The following is a 17,379-nucleotide window of genomic DNA, read 5'->3' as shown; positions in this document are numbered from 1 at the left end:
TGCAAATATGGTTCTGTTCACAAATCATCTAAAAATATTTCTGTGCTGACACTTCCTGTGCTGTGAGAGTAGCCTTGTGATATCATATCCAGTGGCAGTGTCTAGGTGATGTCACTTCTGGTGACATGATTTCCAGGGACATAGCAGGAAGGTGTGGTCTGCTGACATCACTTCCAGGGTTTCTGGAAGCCTGGAGGGGTTTCTCAATGGTGAAGTTTGAGAAAGGCTGCCCTAAGCCCTTACAAAGTCAAATTCAGCTCCACACAAAATGCCTAGACCTATTTTACTTTACGAACATCACCTTCATCTAGTTCAGATTCAGCTTTAGCATGTTTTCCTTCAACCACTTTGCCACAGTTTTCAGACATTGGCCAACATAGGCAACACTGAGTCTGGTGACTTGTTCAAAGACATATAGAACAATGTGTCATCAACAAACTAGCAACCCAACACAGCTTTGAACAGATTTCATTCAGAGAGGTCTTACATGTAAGATACACAGTATGAGTGAAATGATCTAAGCCTGTGGAACCTTACAGGATAGAGGTCCCAAAGCCTCAACAACTTGTCATTCACCACAACTTTCTGGATGCAGTCAGTGTATCACTATGCCTGACTCAGTCCTACTCTCTTCTCAAGTCATGACAAATGGTCCATGGTATCAAACAAGCAGGAAAATAAAACAATTTTTAAAAACTCTCCTGAGGGCGTCTAAAAAAAAACCTGGATAGCATGAAGGACAAGACTGGTAGGTCCCACACTGTAGAAAACTTGTTCCCTACAATAACCTCCCCATAAGGACCAATTGAAACCAATCCAAAATGCATCCCTTAATCCCTGCTTTTACCTAAAATGCTTCAACAGGATGGCATGGTCCACTGGGTCAAAGGCTGTTGATAAGTCTATCGAATGCAGCAGAAAAGAGTGGCCTTCTCTCCATTTAGAAGGTGATTATCTACTAGGGTCACCAGCACCATTTCCCTCCCATAGCCTGGCCTGAACCTGGACTGAAAGGGGTTCATGGCAGATGATTTATCCACAGGATGATCTGGAATTGTTCTACAACTGCCTTTTCTATCATTTCACCTAGAAAGTGAAAATTGGAGACCTAGTCATAGCTAGCTCGGCCTTTTTCAAGCTTTTGACCACAGAGAAGCCCCTGAAATAAATCTTCAGGCTTCGAGGATCCCTGGAAATGATGTCAGTTAGTAATATCTCCCAGCCATGTCCCCAAAAGTGGCATAACCTTCACCCTCCTTTTGCTCCCTCCCCCTGCCTTTAATGCTACTACAGTGGCTCTACCTCGTGTAGGTGAAGGGCAGGAGCTAAGAAGACAGCCCAGATCCCTCCATACCTCTCTACAATTGACTCTATCCCCCTTTGATTTTTACACCTATTCACCGAGCCCTCCAGGCACCTAACTTGTGACCACGTTCATTACGACAGGAGGGGAAAGGCTGCTGACCCCCTCTGGAGCTCCTGCAGACCCCTGGTTGGGAATCGCTGAGTTAGCCACTTGATTTTTCTCTATTTTTCTAAGTTAACAGATGGATGATTGCCTGTTTCAGGGCACAAGGAAAGTTACCCTGGGTCAGTGACAGATTTATAATGGACATTCAAGACTTGTGATCTTCATATATTTTAAGTATCCAGGAGAGGAAAAAGTCTCACTAACAAGTGATAGGGTTCACAGGTTCCAGGATCCTGGTGGCATCAATCACAGTGATCAGTTCAAAGTGCTCCATTAAGCGACTAGATGCTGTGTTGTGGGTTTTTAGTGTCTCTGCTGTGTTATGGACAGTCTTCAAATCAGAGCATATTTGAGAGATTTTCTCTGCAAAGAACTTTGCAGAGATGTCACAACTAAATCTGAGTCCTTGGGAGTTTAAGAGAACATACTTGAGAGTCAGCAGGCGATGAGTTACTCAAAACAGTTGGAGCTGAGCACAAACTGGACACTACAATAGTACCACCACCTCATAGGTCTTACTACGCAGTCTGTGTTTTCCACCAGCAGCATTCGAGATGTCTACTCATGCTATTATAGAATCACTATTGAAATTCATTTTAGCCCAGTTTTCTAGCTGGTCAAGATCATTCTTCCATACTCTTGAAACTCCAGGAACCCGTAGAATTTACCCCCGAACAATGCATTTTAAGGGAAATGTACTCGTTTCATGTCATTAAGTTTAGCTCCTTGGAATAAGTCAGTTCAGTACTGTAAGGTTTATGTGCCCTCAATAGCTGGAGTACTGTGACCTATTTTGTTGCTGTTGCTGTTTTTACTCTCATTGTAAATAGTGGTGTGAAAATAAGACATTGTTTTCACTGTGTTTGTCTCTGCTAAATTAAACGGATACCACTGATTTCAGTGTGTTAAATGTACTCTTAAATTTTTCCTGTTGAAATCAGTGGCATTCAGCAGTATGTAGGCTTGGCTGAATCATGTTCTTTATATTTGACTGGGTTACTAACTAATAATGTTTGCTTGAGCCAAACAAAGCAGAATCCATTTCCACAGTACTGGTCTGGCAATTCATCTTATTTTTCATCTACAAAAAATTATTATTTTTCTGTCTTCTGACATAGCCATCCTGTTGTGCCTTCTACTGCAGTATCTGTGGGCTCTAGAAAGAATAGGCAATCAACGAAGTGAAGCACTATATACTATTACTGGAGATTTTCTGAAATAACTTTGTATTTTAAAATGCTACCTTAATTTGTAGGTTGAGGTGACTTTTAATATTTGGAGTGACCAGTAATACAAAATGAGTGAAATCATAGTTTCTTGTAATTTAGTGGGCAATCCAATCAATTCAGGCTTCCTGAATTCACAACTCTGGCTTCCTGAATTAATATCTAGAACAGTGGTTCTCAACCTGGGGGTCAGGACCCCTTTGGGGGTCCAACCACAGGGGTCGCAGCAGGACAAGCAGCTTGGCCGGGGGGGCGCCATCCACACAACAGCCTTGCAGGGGAGATCGAGATAGAGCGTTCGTCTGTCTGGAGCAGCAGAAAAGAGCGAGATTGGCATGGTGGAATAAGAGGCAGAACTGAACTGAAAAAAAAAAACTGAAAAAAACATTTAGGTACAATCATGAACAATGGATCTCCATGCCATTGGTCAGTTTCAGTTTAATTTCTGTGAAAGAACACTTGCATCATTTTATGGTTGGGAGTCACCACAACATGAGGAACTGTATTAAAGGGTCGCAGCATTAGGAAGGTTGAGAACCACTAATCTAGAAAGAGCATTGTTTGAGTGTCGTAATGGTAACAGATCTGAAGAATGTTTTCACTGTTAAAGTATGAGCCAAACTACTACACTTGCCTGGGGAAAGAAGGATCTTTAACAATAGTCATCCCCTTCTAGAAATTTTGATTCAATAATTTATTCTTAGTCTCTTTTGGTTATTGTAAAACTCAGAACGCTGATATGTCTGTCATGCCTGCAAGCACCAGCATGTTTTCATTTCCCCATTCCAATTCATGTCCTATCTTCATAACACATGGATTACAGTGCAGTAAAATATATCATTAATTCTGAGTAAAAGCACCAGCATAGTCCTTGATTACAACTGACTTGAATTCCATAGGATTCAGTCATAATAAATATTTGCTGGATTGTATCCATGAATTTCTTCTGCCATCTATAGTCATTATGGGACCAACAAGAAAATTTAAGTTGAAAATGTCACTGAATTCCAAACTTTATGGTTGTTGTTGTTTTTTTGGTTGTGTTGTTATTTTCTAATGCATACAGTGAAATAAGAAATAAGACTCTTACATTTTGCCCTCAAACAAATGTTTGCATTTTTTAAAAATTAAATAGACTATACGAGTGTTCCCTGATCAAAAATAATATCTTCAGAAGTCTCATCATCTTCTCAAGCAAAATAAGTGATCGGTGATAGGAATGAAGGGGGATATATTTATAAAGACAAGGCAAATACTCCACCTTGTCATACCATTGGACTGACACTCCCAGTGTATATGCAGTTAGAAGTGGAGGATTGTGTCCCTTGCAAAAGCACATGTGATGTGGGAAATCTGTGGACAGACAATTACTTCAGTGCATAGATTTGACTACAGTAATCAAGAAAGTAATGCTTAAGAGACTATTCCCTAATGTTCTTAAAATCACAGTTTATGCTTTGGGGTTAACTAAATTCACTTGGGCCCATATAATTTTCCCACCAGTTGACACATCATAAAGGTAAAGGTAAAGCTAACCCCTGTGCAAGCACCGAGTCATGTCTGACCCTTGGGGTGATGCCCTCTAGCGTTTTCATGGCAGACTCAATACGGGGTGGTTTGCCAGTGCCTTCCCTAATCATTACTGCTTACCCCCCAGCAAGCTGGGTACTTATTTTACCGACCTTGGAAGGATGGAAGACTGAGTCAACCTTGAGCCGGCTGCTGGGATTGAACTCCCAGCCTCATGGGCAGAGCTTTCAGACTGCATGTCTGCTGCCTTGCCACTCTGCGCCACAAGAGGCTCATTTGACACATCATAGACATCAACAATATGTGCTGTAAAAATACCTACAGTGTTGTAATGATAAACACAAAAATAAATCTTAACGTTAGTTTGTTTTGTCAAAGCTTATCGTTCATAAAATGGACTGTGCATTTTAATGTGGAAAAATAAGAGCCTACAACAGGTTTTTTATAGAAATTACATTCAAATTGCTGACATCCTAATTGAACAACATATGTTTCTAGAGTCAAGATGTAAATCATCTTTGTTTCAATAGGAAGCAAAGTTTATTTTACAACTGTTCTGGATCTTTATAAACGATAATATTTTAAGCATGATTTTTAACTCCAAATTTTCACTGCTGGTTGTTAACCAGGTTCCAGTCCTTGGGTTATATCCTGCAGATGTTCTGCTAGCAGAAGTGGCTCTTCCCTCACCTTCTACTCCTCCTGTCAGCTTCCAAAGACCTGAAAAAATCTTTGTTGAGGGTTTGGAATCCTCAGTGGCGAAAAGTCAAGTTGGCCAGGGGTGTAGCAATGGGCAAAACGACAGCCCTTCCATGAGTGACAGTCATAGAATACAGCACAGCTCCTTCTTTCCTCCTCATATCAGTCCATGCACAATTCAGCTTTCACAATATTTGAACTATTCTACACTGAAGAGTAACTAAATCGTCTTAGTCATTTCAATTATAATGAAGTGTTTCAAATATTTACAGAACACATATTTGTTCAACTTTATCCTGTTCAATCTTTGGAACTGTTCATTCATAATTACATATCCGGCCTTGCTTCATTTCTGACCTTAAATCAGAAGTTTTCAGGCTGCGTTTCAGAAGATCTTTAGAAGCTTATCGAGAGTGCTTCAATGGGAAGATCAATCAAAACAGACACGCTTCCATTAATAACTGCTTTCTTATGAATGCTGATTCTTCCTCTGTTGCACAACTGAAGGGGAGCACAAGTGTGTCACCATGGCCCATTATGCACGGGGGAAATAGTGCACATTCGGGATGGAATGGCGGCGACTAAAATCACCGATAACGCACGGTGCCGGCTGCAACCGGCCGCAGCTTCGGTGCATGCCGTCGAAAAAGCCGCGTTAGCGAAACACGGAAGAAAGCGCAGCTTCTGGGTGATCGGGGCGCAACCAGAAGGGGCGCCGGGGTTGCAACGTGCATAATCGGTTACTCTGGGTTTTACCGCCATTGCGTCCCGTGCATAAGCGGTTTGCTTCGCTTCTTCCCCCTCCGCTTTTTCCATGCGACCCGAAAGCGCCGTTTCGGCGGCTATGCATAATGGGCCCATATGCTGCCTTGGTACAATATCCAGTATGTCTGGATAGTACTCACTGATTGTGAGTTCTGGGAGATTCCCAAAGATTCCCACCTCATAACAGAAATTCCGTGGGAGTAACTTGGATCCCTCAACAGGCAAATTAAGCCTTCTGTAAAGGCAAAAAGTTTGGAGAAGGGAGAATACTTAAATTGTGTGATTTTGTTTCCTAAAGTCTGTGAAAGACAGCCAAGTGTAGTTTCATCTTTTGACAGATGACTTGAGACAGTTTATACTGATTAAAACATTCAAAATACAAAATACCACAATACAAAAATAGCAAACGGCAACAACAAAGCTATAGAAACCTACATAAAATCTGCATAAAGCTGTTAAAATTCAAACCACTAAAAACTAAGAATCCCTGTAGATCTTAAAAACAATAATAATCCAATTATACATAAAAGCAATTTAAAAATGGATACAAATAGTGCAGGGGTAGTCAACCTGTGGTCTTCCAGATGTTCATGGACTACAATTCCCATGAATTTGCTGGCATTTGCTGGCAGGGGCTCATGGGAATTGTAGTCCATGAACATCTGGAGGACCACAGGTTGACTACTCCTGAAATAGTGAGAGTCAAACAACTAAAAACCTTGACCCTAAAATCAATCTCCATCAAAGGCACTCCAGAAAAGAACTCTGTTCTCTACCTTCTGGAAAGCCAGCAATGAGGAGGCTGATTAAGCTCTAGGATAGAGAATTCCAGAGCCTAGAGGCCACAATTTAAAAGGTCCTGTCTCACTTGCCCACTAACCTCAGTTAAGACAAATGTAGAGAACATCTGCATATTTAGATGTTAAGCTGCATGTTGGCACGAGTAATCACCAGATGCCTCAGTCTAATAACAGGACTTTGAATTGGGACCAGAAGCAAAGTGGTAGCCAATGCATATACTTAAACTGGTGGTATGTCATTTCTGTAAAGGTATCCCCTGTGCAAGCACCGAGTCATGTCTGACCCTTGGGGTGACGCCCTCTAGTGTTTTCATGGCAGACTCAATACGGGGTGGTTTGCCAGTGCCTTCCCCAGTCATTACCGTTTTACCCCCCAGCAGCAAGCTGGGTACTCATTTTACCCACCTCGGAAGGATGGAAGGCTGAGTCAACCTTGAGCTGACTGCTGGGATTGAACTCCCAGCCTCATGGGCAGAGCTTTCAGACTGCATGTCTGCTGCCTTACCACTCTGCGCCATAAGAGGCTCTATGTCATTCCTGTAGTGATCCCCATTTAACATTCTCTTGCATTCTTTACCAGATGACTATGTAGACCAGGGGTAGTCAAACTGCGGCCCTCCAGATGTCCATGGACTACAATTCCATGGAATGCTGGCAGGGGCTCATGGGAATTGTAGCCCATGGACATCTGGAGGGCTGCAGTTTGACTACCCCTGATCTAGACAGATATGGAACTGTTTCACCAGGTAATAACATTTAAAAGGCTGGGTGCCATAGAAAGCATTCCATTGCTATGGAGCCACCACATAAATGTGTTTCCTATTGCTGCCCACCTTACTTCAGAAAGCCTACTTTACTTCAGAAGACTTTCCATACTAAGGCCTCAAAGGCTGATCAAAGCCTCATATTGCTGCTGGGCTGATGATGGAAACTAGTTTGTGGGTTGGGCAACCAGATGATAGGTGATTAGTAGGAAGTGTCACCGTCAGCCACCCAAAAAAGGTGTTGTGGAGATCATAGACAAGCATTTATAAAATCTATATGTGGGATACCAACTGCTGTATGGAAAGAACTGGGCAAGACTGAGTCAAAAAGTTCACTGGATCCAGCCGTGTTTGTTTGTGGCTCTTTGAAATAGCCATTATGCCCTATCTTATTATGCCAATGAAGGCTTCTGTATCTTTCTATCTCTTGGTCCAAATTGAGAAAAGGAATGAGGAATCAAGCAGAATGGGCAGGCAGTAGTAAGAAGGACTCACCTCTGTTTCTGCCCTGCATTGGCTAGTGTGCTTGCTTATTTATACATATGGCCACTCCTGCAAGTGTTGGTGAGAAAAAGAAAGTTTCAGCTCAGGTTTTGGCTGACAAGCAATAGGAAGCAGTTGCCAGAAAGACTCTGAAGTACATCATGATACCAGAGGCAGGAAGGAGCAGGACAGATTCCTTTGCACAATCCATTCACTAGTTCATAACCAACTATTGTGTGTATCTGCTACCATTCAGCCCGACCCTCGCTCTCCCCAATGTGCAGGACAGGGATCAGAGCTGGAGAAACACTGATCAACCATTATTAACTCCATCACAGCAGCTGTTGCAGGACATGAGTTGTTCAGGGATCGGCCTGACTGTTCTTGGCCTACGTTGCATGTATGCATGCATGATGAGAAAGGGGAAGAGCTGGTGTTTTTACCAAGCTTAATTTGATTTTTTTAAATTCCAAAGTGTTGTGATGCTCAGGAGGAGAAAGGGGATCTGCTATTCCAGCTGCCTTCTCCAGGAGACTGTTATGTTTTGATCTGATACTGTTTGTAATGGACATTCAATCCTTTGAGGTTTAATGCTAAAGAAACAATCTATTATAATAATGTGAAGCTTTCTACTACTAGCCAGTGATGAGAATTCCTGCTCTGCTTCCTGTGCCTCACTTGACAAGGCCTAAGAGAGCTTTTTATTAACTTTTATAGCTGCCACTGATCAATGGCATGACAGCATCCAGCATTAACAAATAGCAGCAAAACTTCTGCCCATCTCTAAATCAGGCATTTACTGCTTCAGTAAAGCTGCCATTTTAAATTCTTCTTCTATACTAATGATAATTCATTGTATTAATAATTCACAATAATTAATAAGAGGGGCTGTGCAGTGACATTTATGGTGCAGTTGCTATTAACAGAAATTGCCACCTAAATTCAAAATTATTTTAATTATTATGGATAATTAGTTGGTTTTTAATTTCTGCTTCTCCAAACCCTCTCATGGACCTTTTTCCACACAGATGATGCAAAACCATGCTTCTGCCTGATTTTCGATCAGTTTCTAGTTGCCCACTTCCTAATGGGAACCTTTGATGCGCTTAATCCCCTTGTCATGCCAGACTGAGCCTTCGGGGAGGGAGGTATATAAATACAATACAATACAATACAATACAATACAATACAATACAATACTTGTGCTGCTGCATAAGGCAGCTGATGGACTGGAAGCCTGGGCTTCCCACCATTCATTTAACTTGTCAATCATTGTGACGTAGCAAGAACTTTCCAATCACCTTCCAGCACCATTTGAGCACCCCCCCCCCCAAGTCTTAGATTTTTTTTCCGTATTTTAAAAAGAAGCTTATTGTGTTTTATTGAATATATTAAAGAAATGCTTGCACCCCCAGCCTCCAATGGCATGGCTCCTCCGCTCATTCCTGAAGGTGGGGGGGGGGAATTGCAGCAGATTCCGTTTCTCACAACTCTTCCCCCCCCACCCCCACTGTGCAAGCTCTCTTCTCTTTTTTCATGAGCATCCACAGCATGACTATCGAACTGTGAGGAAGTTTAAAAAATTACATAATAATAACATATCACCATCATAACACAGTTGCACTGTTTCATAAATAAAATCCTCCTTGCAGCTGTAGAAGGCAAAAAGAAGGGGTGCTGTGGCTGTAGATGCTGGGCAAAGAAAATCCTCTCACTCACCAGCCTTGTAATGAGGGGGGGAAGAGGCTGGGGAAAGGCATGCAGGCAGCAGCGGAAGAGGAGGAGGCATCTGAGGAGCTCTGCAAAGAGCGGCCACCCGCATCCGTGTTCTGCCCCCCCCCCCGTCCATTACAACAGCTGTCCCCAACCCCCAGTCCGGGGACCGGGACCGGTCCGTGGATCAGTCAGTACTGGGCCGCGGCTCCTCCTCGTCCTCCTCCCCAGCTGTTGCCTCTGGGGCTGCCCTGCCACTCTGCTGCTGGCTCACTTTTGGTGCTCTCCAGCGGCCGCCATGGCTGGGGCTCCCCCTCAGCATGGCACTGCTCAGCTGCTGCTGGCAGTGCCCCCCAGCAGGCAGTGGGAAGTCAGGGGCGCCAGCGGGAAAGCAAGTAGAGCATGGGCTCAGGCAGCTGTGGCGCCGTCCCTCAGCAAAAGACTACCCCCCCCCCGGGCCTCAGTAAAATTGTCAAGCGTTGACCGGTCCCTGGTGAGAAAAAGGGGACCACTGGTTTATGGGACCAGTTGTACCAGCTTCTTGAATCCTTAATTCATTGGTTTCCAGGTGCCCAACTTATATTGGCAGGGGACTTTAATGCAAGGATTGGATCTTGTGGGCATTCGGATCAAGTGAGGGTTAGCAACCAGATAGCATCCCATGCTAATCTTTTAGACCGTTCCTCACAAGATGAAATAATCAGGTTGGTCTATGATTTCTTGAGTTACTTTCTCTTTTCAGTGTGTACATTCTGCACAGTTCTGAACTTGATAGTTCCAGAGGCTGTTTTACCTATCTAGCTCCTCATTGAGCAAGTAAACTTGACTATATTGCCCTCTCCCCTGATCTGTTGCCTAAGGTTTTGTCCTTTGAGGTGTTGGATAATGCATTTAGTGATGAACCCTACTGGGGTGGGTTCAGCGGGAAATCAATAACAAGACTGTTTCAGCACCTAAGTTTGCCTGCTAAGATGTGCTTTAGTTAAGAAACAGCCATAAGGCTGTTACATAAAAAGTCATTATAATGTGTACAGAAACTATTAAAAAAATGAAAACTAACTAGTGTAAGATTTCTGATTTAAAGTTTAACCAGTTGGGATAATTTGAGCTTTCATCATGTGAATCAGCCAGTTAATTTGCACGCATCCTACTACCAAAGACTTTATAAAATATAAATTGCAGCTAAACAAAATAAAAATAAATGACACCTTCCTATTGATTGAAATAAATGTACAGAACTAGGACCATTTGAATAGTATGAGTTTAACATCATCAAAAGGTACGTGTTTTAAGACTTGGTATAGCCATTCCTACTATATAACCTCTTTTCAATGCTACTTACTCAAACAGTTTTGCTGAAATGAATGCAGATATAGCTTGCTGTGTTTTGTGGACCACACAAACATTACCAAACTGTTGTCTGTTATTTACCCAAAAGGAAGGGAGCACTGAATGCCAGAAAGCTCCCTTAAAAATAAGGTTAAATGCAAAAAAACAGTTCATCCTGGATTTAAGATAAGTTCTACTCTTATCACTCTGCCCCCATGCCTTTTGGTGCAAGCTGAAAGTGTGGCCTCATTTGGAGTACTGTGTACAGTTCTGGTCATCGTATCTCAAAAAGAACACCACAGAAGAGGGTAACGCAGATGATTAGGGGGCTGGAGCCCCCCTGGGAGGAAAGCCTGAAGTGTCTGGGACTTTGCAGTTCAGAAAAGAGATGACTAAGGGGGAACATGATAGAGGTTTATAAAATTATGCATGGGGTAGAGAGGATTGACAAAGATTTTTTTCCATCCTCCAAAATACTAGAATTTAAGGACATCCAATGCAAGTGATAGGCAGTAGATTGAGATGGACAAAATGAATTTTTTTTATATCAACAATGATTTAAATGTGGAATTCACTGCCAGAGAATGTAGTTATGGCCACGGGAATAAACAGCTTTAAAATGGGATTAGATAGATTTATGGAGGATAAATCTGTCAGTGGCTATTAGCCATGGTGACTGAGGGGAATCCCAGAGCCATGAAACAATGTCAGGGGAACGTCTCAGCCTTTATACCTGGTTCTTGGCCATGCAGAGGAACTGGCTGGCCACTGTGTGAGACAGGATGCTGGACCACTAGTCTGATCCAGCAGGACACTTTTTATGTTCTTATTATAAGGTGGTGCCTAACAGCTGGCTCACGTCCCAGCTTCCAGTCACATAAACCAACTGGTCTGGGAGAAGTAGCGTCTGGTCTTCACCCCCTTGAAGGAGAGAGCCCTTCCAAATGGAAGACACCCTCCCCTTTAAGTCAGTTGTTTTAAGTGTCTTCCTTTCAGGTAAACACAGTACTCCCTAATACTGCAATTTTAATATGAAACTAGACTTCAAAGCCCACCCATAAGGACGGGTTTTGAAGGGGCTGGGGCAGCCCCCTGCCAAAACCTCCTCCGCCCACCCCCTCCCCCGCAAGTCCCCGGGCGTGGACACGGGGCTCAGAGCAGGCCGGGGTCGAAGCCTCCCCTCGACAGCCGTCTACCTGGTGCGTCCCACGGGGAATGGCAGAGGGGCCAACTGGAAGGCGCTTTGCGCCTTCCGATTGGCCCCTCCACTTGTCAGTCCGGGGGCCGAGGGCCAGTCGTTGGCCCCTGTAAGCTATCCCGGACTGAGCCCACTCCCACCCTCCTTAGGCTTTTATTTATACCATGAAGCAGTATAAAGATATTAAATAGAATCTTCAAAGTAATGAAAGGGAACATATTACCATCAATATTCTTTACCTCCAGGCCTCTGGATCATTAGTCGTGCTTGATAAAATTTTTACATGCGTAATACAAAGTATTTGTATGTAATTGTGCTGTTTTCTGATAAACTCTAGACAATCCTAGCAAGCTTGCTTTGAAAAGTCTCAATTTCTAAATTGATTCCTTTTCTACCTTATCTCACTAGCACATCCATCTCTATGCCTCTCCCTCCTAACAATTTCCCAGAAGGTTTCATCAATGGACCCTACGCTTTACAAACGTTTTTATACCTCTAAACATTGCTTTGGGTTTTTCACTTATTTATATCTGTCTAGTCCACCTCAAATTGTACAAATTGGTGTTGTGTTAACATAATCAAAGTCTTGATTTCAATACATGTTCCTTTTGCTCTCCACTGTTAATAAATAAATCCATGATAAAACTTTCTCCTGCTATTTTTATAATATAGATTAGCATCTTCACACACAAATGTGCACTGAAGGGGGTGGGGAGAATTGTCTGTCTTCTGAATTCAAAGAAAAATAAAATTCATAAGAATGAACTAACTTGCATTCATTTATCTTGAGTTTGTGCTTTGAGCCCTGGTACAGTTCACATTTAGTGGCTTTCCCAAAATAGCAGCTGTAGTTCTCACATTACATCTGGAAATGCAAATATAATTTATGGGAATACACCTGTGTCTTTAAAGTAGGATATGACAAGGGGCTTTAGGTCATCAGCCTTCATCAGCATCTTTCTAAGTAATTAGAAAATAATTACGGGTTTTATCATATTTCATATGGTTGTATTTGTCCAGTTCTTTAAAGAAATCAGCACCTTTATATACTCTTGCTAGTTTTGATTCCAGGTAGTCATAGCATCAACAGGACTGAAGTATTGCACTACCCTTTTTTAATCAACAAGACCTCAGTATATTAGCATGTCTTCCTGCATATTTTTGGTGCTACTTTATGTGAAAGATACAAATGAAATATCACACATAGCTCTTTCTAAAATCACACTGTAATTGTGTTTGCAAAGGTCCAAAATATATGGTACTCACTATGGTACCAGTAATGGAAGAGGCTTCAAGAGACTATACATACATTCATTAGCTAATTTCTTGGGCTCTAGAGTGGACCCAACAAGGAACCTCCTTGTAGCCAGTGGTTTGAGATTGAGGTGCCCTTGTGTAAGTGCAGGCATTTGTGATTTCTTCTAAACTGTTGCTCATATGCACTGTGGTCATAATCCAAATTAGGTACCACACAAGTGGAAATTGAGGAGAAACTACAACTCACATCTGCCTGTTAAATAGAAGTGATTTCCACATGGGAATTTTGCTGTGGTCTCCTAGCTGCAGTGGATTTTCTCCACACAATTTCATTTGTCAGCCATTCTTCATCAGCAGTTTCACCATAGCTTTTTTTTCCCTTCTCAACTTTGCACTGATGTTTTCCTCAGAAACACACCAAAACCTGTTTAATGGTATTTAAATGCTGCTGCACACTTCATCACCATTTTAGTGTTTCCTAAGTAGCAGCCATTGTCCCTCACAATTTATATCAATATATTGTTATATCAGTGTAGCCGAATGCACCTATCCAAAATGTGTCAACTTCATTTTTACTATGATCGGACTGATTTCAATATACTGATGATGTATGTGTCTGTTAAGGTGCCAACCAGAGAGGCCACTGAAGAAAAATCTCTGCAGCCAGCCAAAGATATGACTCAGCTTTTCATGCCATGGCACCTTAGGAATACTTCCTCCACCACCACCACCCACCATCAGATTAGGCCCTTAGGCAGTTACTTGGGTCATACCCTTGACACCTTAAACACATATCTGGGAAATGCCACTTTGAGCAGTTGAAAAATTTAATAACATTTGTGCAGATCAAGGCTGTCAGAGTGTGTAGGGTCTCCTGGTGAGAAAACGAGACCCTAGATTTGCACACAATATGTGTGAGGAGAAGATCCAGGACACACTTCACATCTTTCATCAGAACCTAGACAGCTTTGAGAAGGCATTGGAGCAGATGCCATGTTATAGGCATAGTTGTATTGCTGTGGAACTCTGAACCAAGACCAAAGCATCGTAGTTGTACTAAAAGATGGTGGTCACCACATCAGCAGATCTGGGAGTGCTCCCACAAAGAATTTCTCTGCATTGATGGAATGTGAATGTTAAGCCAAACAGGTTGGTGAGCAGTCTCCATTTCCAAATGGTGGATGCTGTTTTACAAGACACCCCTCCCTTGGAACTAAGATGGCTCATGGGACATATTAACCCATGACGTTGTGACAATAAACACCAAGTAATGGAAAGTAATATTGAGATTGCTCTAAATTAATAGTATATTTCCACCTAGTACAATCTACTACTGCACTTTTCCAAGAAAACACAGTGGAGCATTCTGGGAACAGTCTCAACAACATGAAATGTTGAGGTGGATGAGGACAAGACAAATGTACAGGAGGAAAGCCTTTCTGGTAAGTTCCTGAAAAACCACTATTGATAAAACCATTAGTATCAGTTTTTTAAATTTGTGCACACATACATCATTGTCTTTATTAATGGGATAAGAAGGGGGACCATGGGGGAAAATGGGGTGAGACACTGGAAAGAGCAACTTCATTCCACGCTGTTCCACATACCATTAATGTGTTTTCTCAAAAGGGAAGGAAAGCACTTATGTGGGTACCTTGGGAGTTACTGGTAACTCCTCAGCTGCGGCAAGGTTAGTTTAACAACCAGGTCTTCATCTTAATGTTTTCTCTCTGGCTATGATTACGTTCCTGTGATGCTTGATATTCCTTTCTGTGCTATTTAAAGGGGAGAGGGACAAGTTGGCAGGAATGGTTCTGTATGGAAAATGCTGTGAGTGTGTTTGCGGGGGTCATCATGCTTTCCATAAAACGTCTCCAATGCCTGTGTCATTCACTTTTCTCTCTGCCTACTCTGGGTTAATTCAAAATTCTTGCCTTTCTTGTACTGACCAAATCAGAGGTGTGGGGGAAGGATTAATGCATATGTGCATCATTTATCACATATCCTGTCCTTGCAGGATCCCACGATGCAGGAAATTTGGCTGTGAGCCCACTTCTGCAAGTCCAGCAAGGGATATCTGCAGAGGTATGGGAATTTTTATATCTCCAGGTTGTGGGGGGGCACACAAACCAGCTAGCAAGATTCTCCTTTTAAGCCACATGGCGTCCTAGTGAAGTGGGTTATTCTGTGTGAGAGAGAGACTGACAAAAGGTCATACCATAATCTTCATTATGGTGGTTATCAGTTCAGACAACCTGTTCCCACTTGATGCCATCAATGTTCTCCTGTGCATTACATCTTTCAGGTGCCAATGAATAGCTCAATCTGGCAGAGCTGTCATCAGCAACATGTCTTCCCAATGCCAGGACCAAGATGAGGCATTTGTCAGGACTGTACAGTATGGCTGAGCGTCTACTTGGGGACACAAAGAGGATAGACACGATGAGGCCAACTCCTGACATGGGATGATGCTAGAGAAGATGTGACTGCCAGGCCATGCAAGAAGCTCTTCAGCAGAATTTTACAGTCATGGAAGCAGCTCTGAGCATTTTGAGAACATTGGTTGAATTTATGATGAAGCTGCAGCAAGATCGTGTCCCATCACACCTGGCCCAAACCCCCATTCAGTTCTACTCCCTTTGTTTTTTGAATGACAAACAGCAAGCCAAGCATAGGGTCCAAGTGATTTGTTCCAAGGTCGCCCAGTCCAATAGAGTCTAGTGCAGTAGGCCTGTTTTGGGCACCCAAGGGCCTGAAATGCCCCCTATCTCCCCATAATAGCAATGGCATTTCTATATTGTTAATTGCATGGATAATCCTTTTGGTTGTTTTTATTATGTTTCAAAGTATTCCCATTCCTTATGTATAAATTTCTGTGGTTTTAATAAAGTATTTTGTTCTTTCTGATCTATGCACTGCTATATCTCACCCCCCCTCAAAAAAAACCCCAGTACATCAATAATGGTGAATTAATGTGAGTATTAATATCAGAAAACAATTTTATTACCGTTTTTGACCATGAACATGGCATACAAGATATGTAAAAACAATACTCTTGCAATCCAAATCCATTTCAAAAGAATTAGAAAACTAGAAGGTTTTGTAGAACTATGCCCCCACTAAACCATTTATAGATTGTTTGCAACATACATTATTTAATCAGTGTGTACTATTAATAGCTTGTTTTGGTTTCTCCTCCCCCCCTCCATTTTTTGTAGATGGTTTTACTATGAGGGGCATGTAGATTGATCATTGATACCTCCCTGACCTTGGAGGCACAGGTCAAAAGAGTAGCAGGCCAGGCATTTTTCCAGCTTCGCCAGGCCCGACTACTAGCGCCCTACCTGTCCCCCGAACACCTGGCCACGGTGATCCATGCAACGGTCACCTCCAGAATAGATTTCTGTAACTCGCTCTACGCGGGCTTTCCCTTGTCTTTGATCCGGAAACTTCAGCTAGTGCAAAATGCAGCTGCTAGGGTCCTAACTGGTACACCGTGGAGGGCCCACATCCAGCCGGTGCTGAGGCAGCTGCACTGGTTGCCAGTTGCTGCCCGGATCCGGTTCAAGGTTTTGGTTCTAACCTTTAAGGCTATACGCGAGTTGGGACCCACATACCTGAGGGACCGCCTATCGCCCTATGCCCCCCGCAGAGCCTTATGCTCTGCGGGAGAAAATTTGTTGGTTGTTCCCGGCCCTAGGGAAGCACGCCTGGCTTCGACCAGGGCCAGGGCCTTTTCAGTCCTGGCCCCTGCCTGGTGGAATGAGCTCCCGGGTGAGCTGCGGGCCCTGCGGGATCTTCCATCGTTCCGCAGGGCCTGCAAGACTGAGCTCTTCCGCCAGGTTTACGGTTGAGACCAAGGCTAACATCTATGCCCCCTCGGGACTTGGGATTGGGAATAGATATGGGTACCACCAATACCCCCTCTCCACCTGCTAGTAGGGGAAAAGGGTAGTGGATTAGCCAATCTTGCCGGGTTAGCTTGCTAACTAATAATTGCTGGACTGTAGTTGTTTTAACTGGATTTTAATGGATTTTATGGGGTTTTAGAATGTTGTAACCCGCCGCGAGCCGCAAGGGAGGGGCGGGCAATAAATCTAATAATAATAATAATAATAATAATAATAATAATAATAATAATAAT

At 42.8% G+C, this 17,379-nt stretch overlaps 1 protein-coding gene and 1 long non-coding RNA gene across 4 annotated transcripts in view; both read left to right on the top strand.

Moving 5' to 3' along the window:
* The window catches only part of AFF3 (ALF transcription elongation factor 3), a 388,206-nt gene that overhangs the window by 307,761 nt on the left and 63,066 nt on the right, over positions 1–17,379 (top strand). The gene's annotated exons all lie outside the window — the stretch shown is intronic.
* On the top strand, positions 13,933–16,142 carry LOC143840238 (uncharacterized). The gene is made up of 4 exons (XR_013232080.1): positions 13,933–14,677; positions 14,865–14,925; positions 15,253–15,320; positions 15,541–16,142. It is a non-coding gene; the product is annotated as an uncharacterized LOC143840238 (long non-coding RNA).

The sequence above is a fragment of the Paroedura picta genome, chromosome 6 (assembly GCF_049243985.1).
Source record: "Paroedura picta isolate Pp20150507F chromosome 6, Ppicta_v3.0, whole genome shotgun sequence".
NCBI lineage: Eukaryota > Metazoa > Chordata > Lepidosauria > Squamata > Gekkonidae > Paroedura > Paroedura picta.
This window is presented reverse-complemented; position numbering and strand designations above follow the sequence as displayed.